General features: G+C 39.0%; 1 pseudogene; it reads right to left on the minus strand.

Moving 5' to 3' along the window:
* Window positions 1-8,842: 8,842 nt before the first annotated feature.
* Window positions 8,843-9,636, minus strand: LOC109393137 (40S ribosomal protein S3a-like; annotated as a pseudogene).
* Window positions 9,637-9,928: the final 292 nt, after the last annotated feature.

Consider the following 9,928-nt stretch of genomic DNA (forward strand, 5'->3'; position numbering starts at 1 on the left):
ATGCCTTAATATTTTTATAAAAGTGGTTTTGATGCCATGGATCTCTTCAAGGGGACCTCACAGACTTTGAAAATTGCTGTATAGGAAGACATATGAAGAAAATAAAAAGGCCTTTCATGGTCAGATAATTCAGTGCCGACTGCATCTGCTGCCATCATAAGGCTGTGGTAATCTTCTGAGGTAGCATCTCTAGGCATGGTAGACTGAAGAAGCTGAGAAAGAAGCAACCATAATACACGAATGTGGGAGATTATAATTGTATCACAGGGAAATTGTAAATGAGTGTAGTAATCTAAATGACCTCCAGATTCAGGGTCAAAATAGAGTATGTGACTTTGCAGGTGACTGTTCTAGAAGGCAGTAGCAGCTAATGATAATTTTTAACTATTGTACAGGATTGATGGCGGTTGTGAAGGCAGAAAACTGCCTTTTAGGGGAAATGTGGGAAGGATCAACTAGCAATGGAGCTGAGGCCAGCACAGGTCCTGCCATTCTGAATACACACAAAACTAGCAGTTAATGAAATGTTGGGCACAACTTCATTTTGATGAAAAAGGTGGCGAGCACATCTAAGTTGACATGACAGTGTTCAGAATTGGCTTGTTCAGATATCTGCGGTTTTGGGTATCAGCTTGTTTTGCCCTTACAGTCATGTTGCTGTGTCTATAAGAAATGTAACCTCTGCTCAGGAAGCGGTGAGTTAAAAGCCAGTGAAAGACATTCATGCATTCTGGATGTCTGAGGAGTCCATTAGTACAGAAAGTGATACCAATCTATACGGGGAGTAAAGGCCTTTTCTTATTAACAAAATGCAGTTGAGCGGATATTAACCAATCCCACAGCCGTCTCCAGTCAACTGCTTGAATCCTCCTTCTTAGTTTTATGGGAAAAAAAAGAAAAAAACCAACCACATCTTCAGGGGGCTGAAGTAAAAGCAGAAGTGAACATAAACAAAATTAAAAAGTTAGGTTTTTCAGGCTGTAGCTGTAATAAGCTTTCAGCTGAAATGAAATGTAATTAGCAAGAATGATAATGCAGTTTGCTTCATTTAGCTCTTCAGTGGGTTTATAAACAAATTCTATCGATTAACTTGTGAAGCAGATGCATTCACTCCGCTCTGGCTAAACACGTTAGAGAAGACGGCCTCATGCAGGTGCAAGGAATACAATAGGATGACCCATTTATCAATTTGTCAGTTGGGAATATTGGCAACAGTGAACATGCACCAATTTTAAATGCTCCGCAGTCAAGAAAGTTAAGAAATATTTCATCTGATGGACTATGAAAGAAAAGCTGGGGCGCAGCATTCAAATTCTCAAAGTAATCATTTGTGTCTTCTTCATTCATTTACAACAAATTGGAGAGTCAACCCAATGGAGGGCAGACTGTACTCACGGCTAGTTTTTAGGGGGGAAAATCAAGAAGTATTAAGAGACTTAGAATTCTCCCCTTCCCCCCAATAAAGCAGAAGACCAGTTAGAAGATGTAACTGGTCTAGAAGAAAATCTCTCTATCTTCGTTTTGCCAAATACTCTCAAAGCTTAGATAAAATTCTGACTCCTCCAATGTAACCTCCACCAACTCTCATTCTCAACTTCTGAAATTACTACCTCCTATGGCCCTCAACCCAGCTCCCTTATGCTATTTATGGGTGTGTCCCATCTCCCCAACAGGATGGAGCAGAGACCACGACTTATCTCTCTTGGCATTCTTAGAGGCTAGCACTATACTCTGTGGTAGGGAACTCACATATGTAGTGATGATGAAATATGAAAAGGGGTGTGTGTATCTATAGGACTGGCTCAGAGACATGGAAATAGTTTTTGACAGAGTGGACTGCTTTACCAAAATTTCACAACAGATTGGACAATGTAAATGCAGGTCCTATCTCTTTGTCTTGGTGGATTTAGCCTCAATAATGTCTGTAAAACAGCAAGTACTGGATAATTATTATGCTGTACTTATGTAAAAGCCTTCAACTAAAATTATTGGTGGAAAAATGCCCTTCTAAGAGAAAATATGGCATACTAGGTGTCAGGCTAAAAATAGTTGATCAGAAATAACTATTATTGCTTTTTTTAAAGCTTTATTAGAACTGGCTATGTCTTATGAAACATCTGTATCACTATCCCTTGTCTTAGACTTGTAATATCTAATGGTGGGTGTGTCTTATAGTCTGACACTTGATGCTCACCTTGAAGGTGATAAGGTAATCCTACCCATCTCTTTTGTAACTCCCTAATGTGCAAATCTATAAATTTACTTAAATCTTTGAGTCTACTTTCCCCAGTCAACAACAACAAAAACACAAATGCTTTTGTCCAGGCCCTTATTCATCGCATTTATTCAACAAATATGCATTGAGCATCTACTATGTGCCTGTTCCTGTTTTAGACATTCAGGATATAGAAATGAACAAAACAGAAGAAAACTCTTGCCTTCATAGTGTTCATATTCTATTGATGAAGGCAAACAATGAGCAGACATTGGAAAAATAGAATAGGGTAAGAGAGGAATGGGGGGCTGGGGTGGAGTTCAATTTTAGGGGGGTGGTCATGATAGCAAAATGATGACACTTAAACTAATACTGGAAGGAGGAGGGAGTTAGCCGTGAAAATAGCTTCCCCAATCTTCTAACAGTATTGAGATTTTACATTTAGTTCAGACATTATGTCTATGCAGTTGGTCTTACTGAACATACACATCTCACATTCTCAACTTGCATTTTTATTCATTTATTTAACTAATGTTTATTGATTACATAGTATGTGCCACATACTCACAGGCTTTAAGGATTTGTTAGCATAGTCCCTGTAACAAGGAACTCAAAACCTAATGGGTGATGCAGACAAGTGGGTAAAATAACTTACAATGCTCCAAGAGAGAGCTGAGCAGAGACCAAGAGATCCTGAGAAATGGGAGATGAACTTCCCAAAAGAATTAGGGAGTCTTCACAGAGGAGATGATGTCATTTCAATTAGATCTATAAAAACAATAAAAATTTAAGGTGATAAAATATTGGGAATTAAATAGTACCTTGATTCTTGTAGACATAGAAAGTGTATAGAATTGCCATTCATAATATTTTCTAGAAATGCACATAGAAATGCTGAAATGTCTAGATTCTTGCCATATTAACTGTCAGGAATAATAGGGTAAATGTTCAACTTTCTTTAACACTGAGCATCTTCAAGTTCTGATCCTTGTCAGGTATTCTTATTTTAATTCTCAGGGAGTTTTCTTTCAAAGATTGATAGATGTATGAACAATTATTGTGCATTTTCAAGCAAAGCCAATAGACTGGATCTCATGCAAAGAATCAACTTATCATTTTTCCTAATAGAGGATAAAGTTTCATATATGTATTCCATATGTATAATTTTTTAAAGTGCTTTTATGTTGTATTACTAGGTCATCTTTTATCCTTGATGACTATTTCATCTACAATATCTCCAAAGTATCTTTTAGCTAAGATACTAAAACGTCTAAGATAGGTTTTCTTCCCTACCCTCGTAGTTAAGTTCCACAATGCAGTTTATAGATCCAGATTATAGCAACAGTTTTGCTTTCCGTGGGTATCTAGCAGGGTGCCTAAGAGCAATCTCTGTGCTAAGTAAATGTTCCTTTTCTCTTCCTCTCATGATTCTCACATTAAGAGGCAGCTCAACGTAGCAGAACTAGGACTCTTTTCATCCCACTCCACACCACATCGATTGTTCTTTTAACTCTACATAGCTTCACCTGTTTTCATCTGCTCTTGCCCATTCCCTGTCCCACCTCAGCTTTTTTGGAGCACTCTTAGGTATCCTACAGGCTCTATAATATACCAATACTTCTCCAGCTCCATCAGGAGTTGTGGTGGAATTCAAGAGGATGACATCTGCTTAGGAGTGCTACACTGAATTTCTTTCTGGCCTTTGGCCACTGGAGAAAGGGGGTCACTGGGAATGAGGGATCACTGGATTTTTGGTCACTCATTAGGACCCTGATACTGGACGAATGTGTCTAATAACTCCCAAGCCACCTTCTGGGGTTTGTTCTTCTGTTTGTTCCCACCAGGCCCCAACAGGAGCATGCTCTTGTCTCCCTGCAACGTTCTTCAATGACAGACTTCTCAGAGCCACTCCTTGGGATCATGTTACTCGTTCTAACTTCACCCAGCATGTTCCCTAGATAAGACTTCCATGGTACCTTACTTGTGGTGGGTGTGGACCAGCTCTGCTACTTCCTGGGCGCTGTTTTATACTGTAGCTTACCCTAACCCTGACCAGAGCAGCAAGTCTGTCCCCATAGTCTTTTAAGTTCTTGCTAATTCCCTTCCTGCTGCCTTCCTTCCACCACTACCCACCACTGCCACCCTGCTCTTCTCTTCCCCTCCCCTGCTCTCCAGGCTGTTTTTCTCAGTCCACACAGGCTAAATGCTTGCAGAGCCTTTCCTCGTAATCTTGCCCTTCCTCAGAGCTAGAGGCTAATGATCTCAGCCTCTCCCCATTGCTGTGCTGCATTAGCAAACATCAGCTGGAGCCATGCAGAGCTGCCACCCTAGAACCAATTCTACAAGTTAAATCATGACATCCCTAGATATCCATGAGTATTAGTTGAGAGTTTTTGCTTTAGTACAGTACTGTCTTGTGCAAAGTGTTTCAGGGAGGGAGCAGAACAAAATTTTTTTTTTTTATACAAGGAGCTAGGGGTTCCCAGAGCTCCTCCATGGTAATTCAGAATGCACTAGTACCACAGTGAAAACTCTTCTTGTATGTATCACCAAGGGAATTTTTAAACCCAAAGGGTATATTTGTTTTTAGAAGAGGATCACAGTAACTACACACGAAAAACATTCTGTCTGTATCTCCCCCAAGATGGCGAAGTTAGTGTAAAATACCTGGAAAACTATTTCTCTGAAGTGGTGGTCCTTCTTAGAAATGCTACTTTTTTGCACTTAAAATAATTCTTAGTGAAAACCTTTCTCCAAGAACTACAACTTCTTTTTCTTTTTTTGCTACAAACGACAGTAGTGTGAGTTCTTTCCTAATGCAAAGAATTTTAGCATAATTACAATTATTAAAATGCCAAATTATTTGGCATGAATATTTTTATGAGAGAGAGAAAATTGATTTTTCTTAATTTCAGATGAAAATTAAAAGAGAACTGTCAATATATTATGCAAAAGTACTTAGTAACTATAACCCACCAAATAAATACACAGTGGTGTTATTAGTAGAAGTAGCTCCTGAAATACACTACTTTTGCATGGAATGAAATTCAAGGAGGCCTTCATGGTAGGAAGAAAAGTAGACTTGAAGTAGGCATTTACTATACAAATTAGTATTATGCAATCTTTTATCTGTTCCTTGTCTTTTTTTTTACAAAAGAGTTTTGGGGAGAAGGTATATCTGCAGGCCACTATATCCTGATGACTTTTTCATTACATAACATTAACAATCCCTAGGGGATGCAGTAAAAAGGTGATTGTATCATAGTGGGTGAGGTCAGTTATCTAATGACCATTCAATACATTCATTCTTCCCTGCATATCAGCATGAGTTGCAGGAGAGGTCAACTTGGCAATAGATATTTCATTTATATTGTTTATTTTGAGATATATATATATATATATATATATATATATATATTGGATGAATTGTGTTAAATTTCTTCAGGATAGAAATATATTTGGGTATAATTCCAAGTTTGCCAACATAATATATTTCGGGGATTGGTGAAGAAAGTCATGCTGGCAGGATGCTGCTGGTGGGGTGGGATGATCTATTCCTCCATACTCAAACAGCACTCCTCAAACTTGAATGTGTATATGAATCAGTTGAGGATATTCATAAACTGCAGATTCTGATTACATAAGTCTGGGATGGGTTTGATATTCTGCTCTAACATGCTCTGGGTGACTGCTAGTCGAGGGACCACGTTTTAAATAGTAAGACCTAGAAGTCAAAATTGTTTTGTCCCAAAGTTAGGAAGTGTCTTGCACAAATTTGAAAAACTCTTCTTGAATCAAGAAGACTTGGATTGCTTACATAATCTATGTTACAGCTAAATGTTGCTCATTTCAGTTAAGTCATCTCAAATTTGTCCAAAATTACTGGGCAAATGCGCATCAATACAATTGGCAATTGATTTTTAATAACATGGGGCTAGCGTGACTGCACACCACTCATCCATATATACCATAAATTGTCCCTGAAGGATAAAGAGCAGTTCTGATTTCACTGGATGTAAACCTGGGAGTCCAAGTTTTGCAAATCAGTCAAGTTCAGGAAAACCACCTTGCAAGGAGCTGACATCATAAACCATACTTATTTTTATTGTGAGGCTTATTGGCAGAAACAGAAAGAAATTGAAAATATTCTTTGTAGCTTTTAATGACTTCCAAAAAGTAATACACAAAAATAGCTCAGAGCATGCCATCTGGGGACCTGGGACTTAGGACAGATGAGGCTTTCTAAGAATAGTACTCAGGAGAGAAACCAACAGTTAAATAGTTTAACAGAGAGAGCAGCCTGCCCCTTCTGCTATCTCATGAAAAACATAATTTACAGACTTGTAGTAGTAATAACAATGATAATGATGTGAATTAATAAACTCACCAGTGAAACTACCCTTCAAATACACGTAGGGTAATTTAATTAGCCTTGGCTGCACTTTCTCTGTCAATCCCAAACTTACGGGGATTGAATTGTTAAGTACATTTTTCACTCTGTGATTCTGAGAAGTGTATTTTTACCTGGCAAATTATTTTAAACGTGAGACAAAGCAGGGCTGCGGTGGTGAAATGACATAGGAAGTCTGCGTTCCTGCTCCCCCAGCCTGGGCCCTAGCAGGCCCGGACCCAGCGCACAAAGAGCTGGTGTGAATTTCAGATCCTGGGTCTGCTCTAAATCATGGGAACTGGCGAAATTAGACATGACACCATTTACCCAGGGGCCTCTGCCGAGGAGTATTTTTTTTTGGAACTTTTACATCAGCCTGAGAACTCACTGGCTTCATTAAGTCACGTGGGTCATTGCGTTAGGAAGGAAGGAAAGTGCATGTTATTAGCTAGGGATTTTTTTTTTCTCCTTTGCCCTTCACCATCCTTCCCTCTCATTTCATTTCATTGCATGTGGTATTTGCCCCCCACCCCCCCAAGATATCTATTAATATTAAATCTTTCGTCTCAAGATTCTTTATGTGGCAACCTGTGTTAACTTTCCTGGTGCACGCTCTCAAGAATTGTATTTCTTCATGTGCATGGGGTTTTGGAAGCAAACTCCATAGCACTGGTTTAGAGATGGTTCTAAGGGGTCATCATTTAACTTCCTTGTTGATATAGTCTCTTTCTTCTCTTACCCACATATAATTATTTTCCCTTTCCCTTTAAAACTCACATTTTCAGAGCAAAGGAGGAAATCATGAGAAATAACATGTGTGTTTCAGAGGATGATTGTCATTGAAACTGATATGTCTAGCCGATAACAAAAACTGTCCTAGCCTCCAACGGAACACAAGCCCCGAGGGCTGGGAAGAACAAAGCCGTCCTCAGAGACGAGTGGGGAGGGGTGGGGGGTCATGGGCAGCCTCTCATCCCTGTGGCACCAGCCAGAGCCCACAAACCATTTTATCATCCTCTGGCCCTAGGAGATCAAGGAAGGCGCTGTTTGGAAAGTTCCCTTTAAGGATGAGTTAAATATTCCGGTCTTTTGTTTGCCCTAGTGGCTTTCCCCTGCCTTTTCCTAGGATATTCTGCATAGTCTGAATGAAAAGAAGCTTCTGGGTCCAATTTTTTTTTTCTTTTTGGTTTGGTTTGGGTAGAGGCCTTCATTCAGCATTCCCTGACTTGCTTCAGTGCTTCCCCCCACCCCTGTGTAAATTTGGACCCGTTTTAGTAGTTGGGAATAAGAAGAGATCCTTTTTCTCTTTACATTGAGGACCCAGTTCACCTCCAGGTCAAAAGCAGCTTTGACTATTGTTTGCAGAAAGCCCCTGGAGAGCTTGTGAAAACTTTGCATACTCTCTGTATTTTGAAAAGTAAAAAAAAAAAAATAAAAAAATAAAAAAAAAAATTGAGGCCTAAGGAAGTAACTGCGACCCGGAGAGATATTTTACTATTGCCAAAATTAATATGAATATCTGAAAAATATGTTTCTCCTAAATATATCATGGTTAATGATATTTTTTCTTAAATTGCTAGTAATAAAATGTTTATCTAAAAAATAATATAAGTCTGGGGAAAGTTGGGGGGAAGTGGAAATAGGTATGGGCTTTCTTTCTGGAGTGATTGATGAAAGTGTTACAAAATTGATTGAGGTGACGGTTACATAGTTCTGTGAAAATACTAAAACATATTTAATAGTGTATTTTATAGGATCACCTGGAGAGCTTTTAAAATTTGCTAAGGTCCAAACCCTACCCAAGACCAAATGAAACAAAATGGAGGTAGAAAAAAGCCCATCAGTATATTGTAAATATCCTTCTCGTTTTAAAAACTTGAGTCAACCATTTAACTTAAATGATTCCAAAATCATAAAAATGTAAAAATTCTCACTTCTAACCTTGTATCCATCCACCTTGTCCCCTGCCCCCCACTGTACAGAGGTAAACACTTTTATTAGTTTTTGTATCTCTTTCAAATGCACTATTCTATAAACCAGTTGTTCTGAAACTGTAGTTGGCATCAGAATCACCTGGGGGAGGGCTTGTGAAAACACAGACAGCTTGGCCCACCCCTAGAGCTTCTGATTCAGTAGGTGTGAGATGAGGCTGAGAAGTACATTTCTTTCTTTCTTTCTTTTTCTTTTTTTTTTTAAATATCATGAACAGGTTTTATTTGTCATGAAAAGTCTGAATTTTAAACAGATTCTTGCACTCGGGACTCATATCCATTGGCTTATCCAACTTTAGCACCTGTTTCACCCCCAGTAGTTTTTCCAGAGCTGCTGCCTTTACATCGACCTCCACAAGTTTTCCCAATTCAAACTCGGGCTTCTTCAGCATTTTGACTTTTCTAACAAAGACATCATGGAGCCGGTAGATAGATTGGCAAGCCTTTTCTATGTCATTTTCAATGCTATCTGGGATCAATTTATTGACGACTTCTTTTAAGTCATTTATCTGCACCTCTTGGGTCATGATTTACATCATCTTCTTCTGGATTTGGTGGACCTGTTGATGATGAGCATGAGAGGTATTCTGAACCTGATTGCTATGTGTTTTAGTAAAACCAACACAGAATAGACGAAGCAAATAACCATTGGTAGCCTTGACATCAACATGAGCTTCAGTCCTGGCCTGCCATTTTTTGACCATGGAGCACAGTTTGTCATGGGTAAGACCCATGCCACAGAAATTAGTCAGGTTGTTTTTGCCCTCAACATCCTCAGTAATTAACTTGAATTTTCTAAATGTAACTTCATCATGCTGCAGATCAGCTAGGCTCACTTAAAAAACATGACCCTTGAGAACATCAGATGTGATTTTGGTTCTTTGAGCTCTCATGACTAGTGTTTTCTCAATATTTCTTATATTGAACATAGCTGGTGCTTTCACATCCTACCAATCTTTCTTAGAAAGTGGGTCAACCACTTTCTTCTTGGCTCCCTTCTTGCTGCGTTTCATAAGGTGCTAGTTCTTCCCGACTGCCATAGTGTTGCTCAGAAAGCCAAAAGGTGAAAAGTACATTTATAAGTTTTTGGGTGTTGCTAATACTTCTGGCCTGTAGAACCACTGATATAAAAAAGGGGAAGGACTCAGGACAAGGAGAAACTATTGATGGAAATGAAAACGCGGGGGGACTCATCAATTAAACAAGATCCTGAGGTTGGTAGGGAAGGTTTAGAGGAGGAATGGGGATTGGGTGCTTAAGGAAGATGTGTCTTCCTTAGACAACCTAGTGAAGGAAGAGCAAGATTCAAGATATTAATAGACTTGAGGCTGG

Source organism: Hipposideros armiger, unplaced genomic scaffold, assembly GCF_001890085.2.
Source record: "Hipposideros armiger isolate ML-2016 unplaced genomic scaffold, ASM189008v1 scaffold_365, whole genome shotgun sequence".
NCBI classification, from domain to species: domain Eukaryota; kingdom Metazoa; phylum Chordata; class Mammalia; order Chiroptera; family Hipposideridae; genus Hipposideros; species Hipposideros armiger.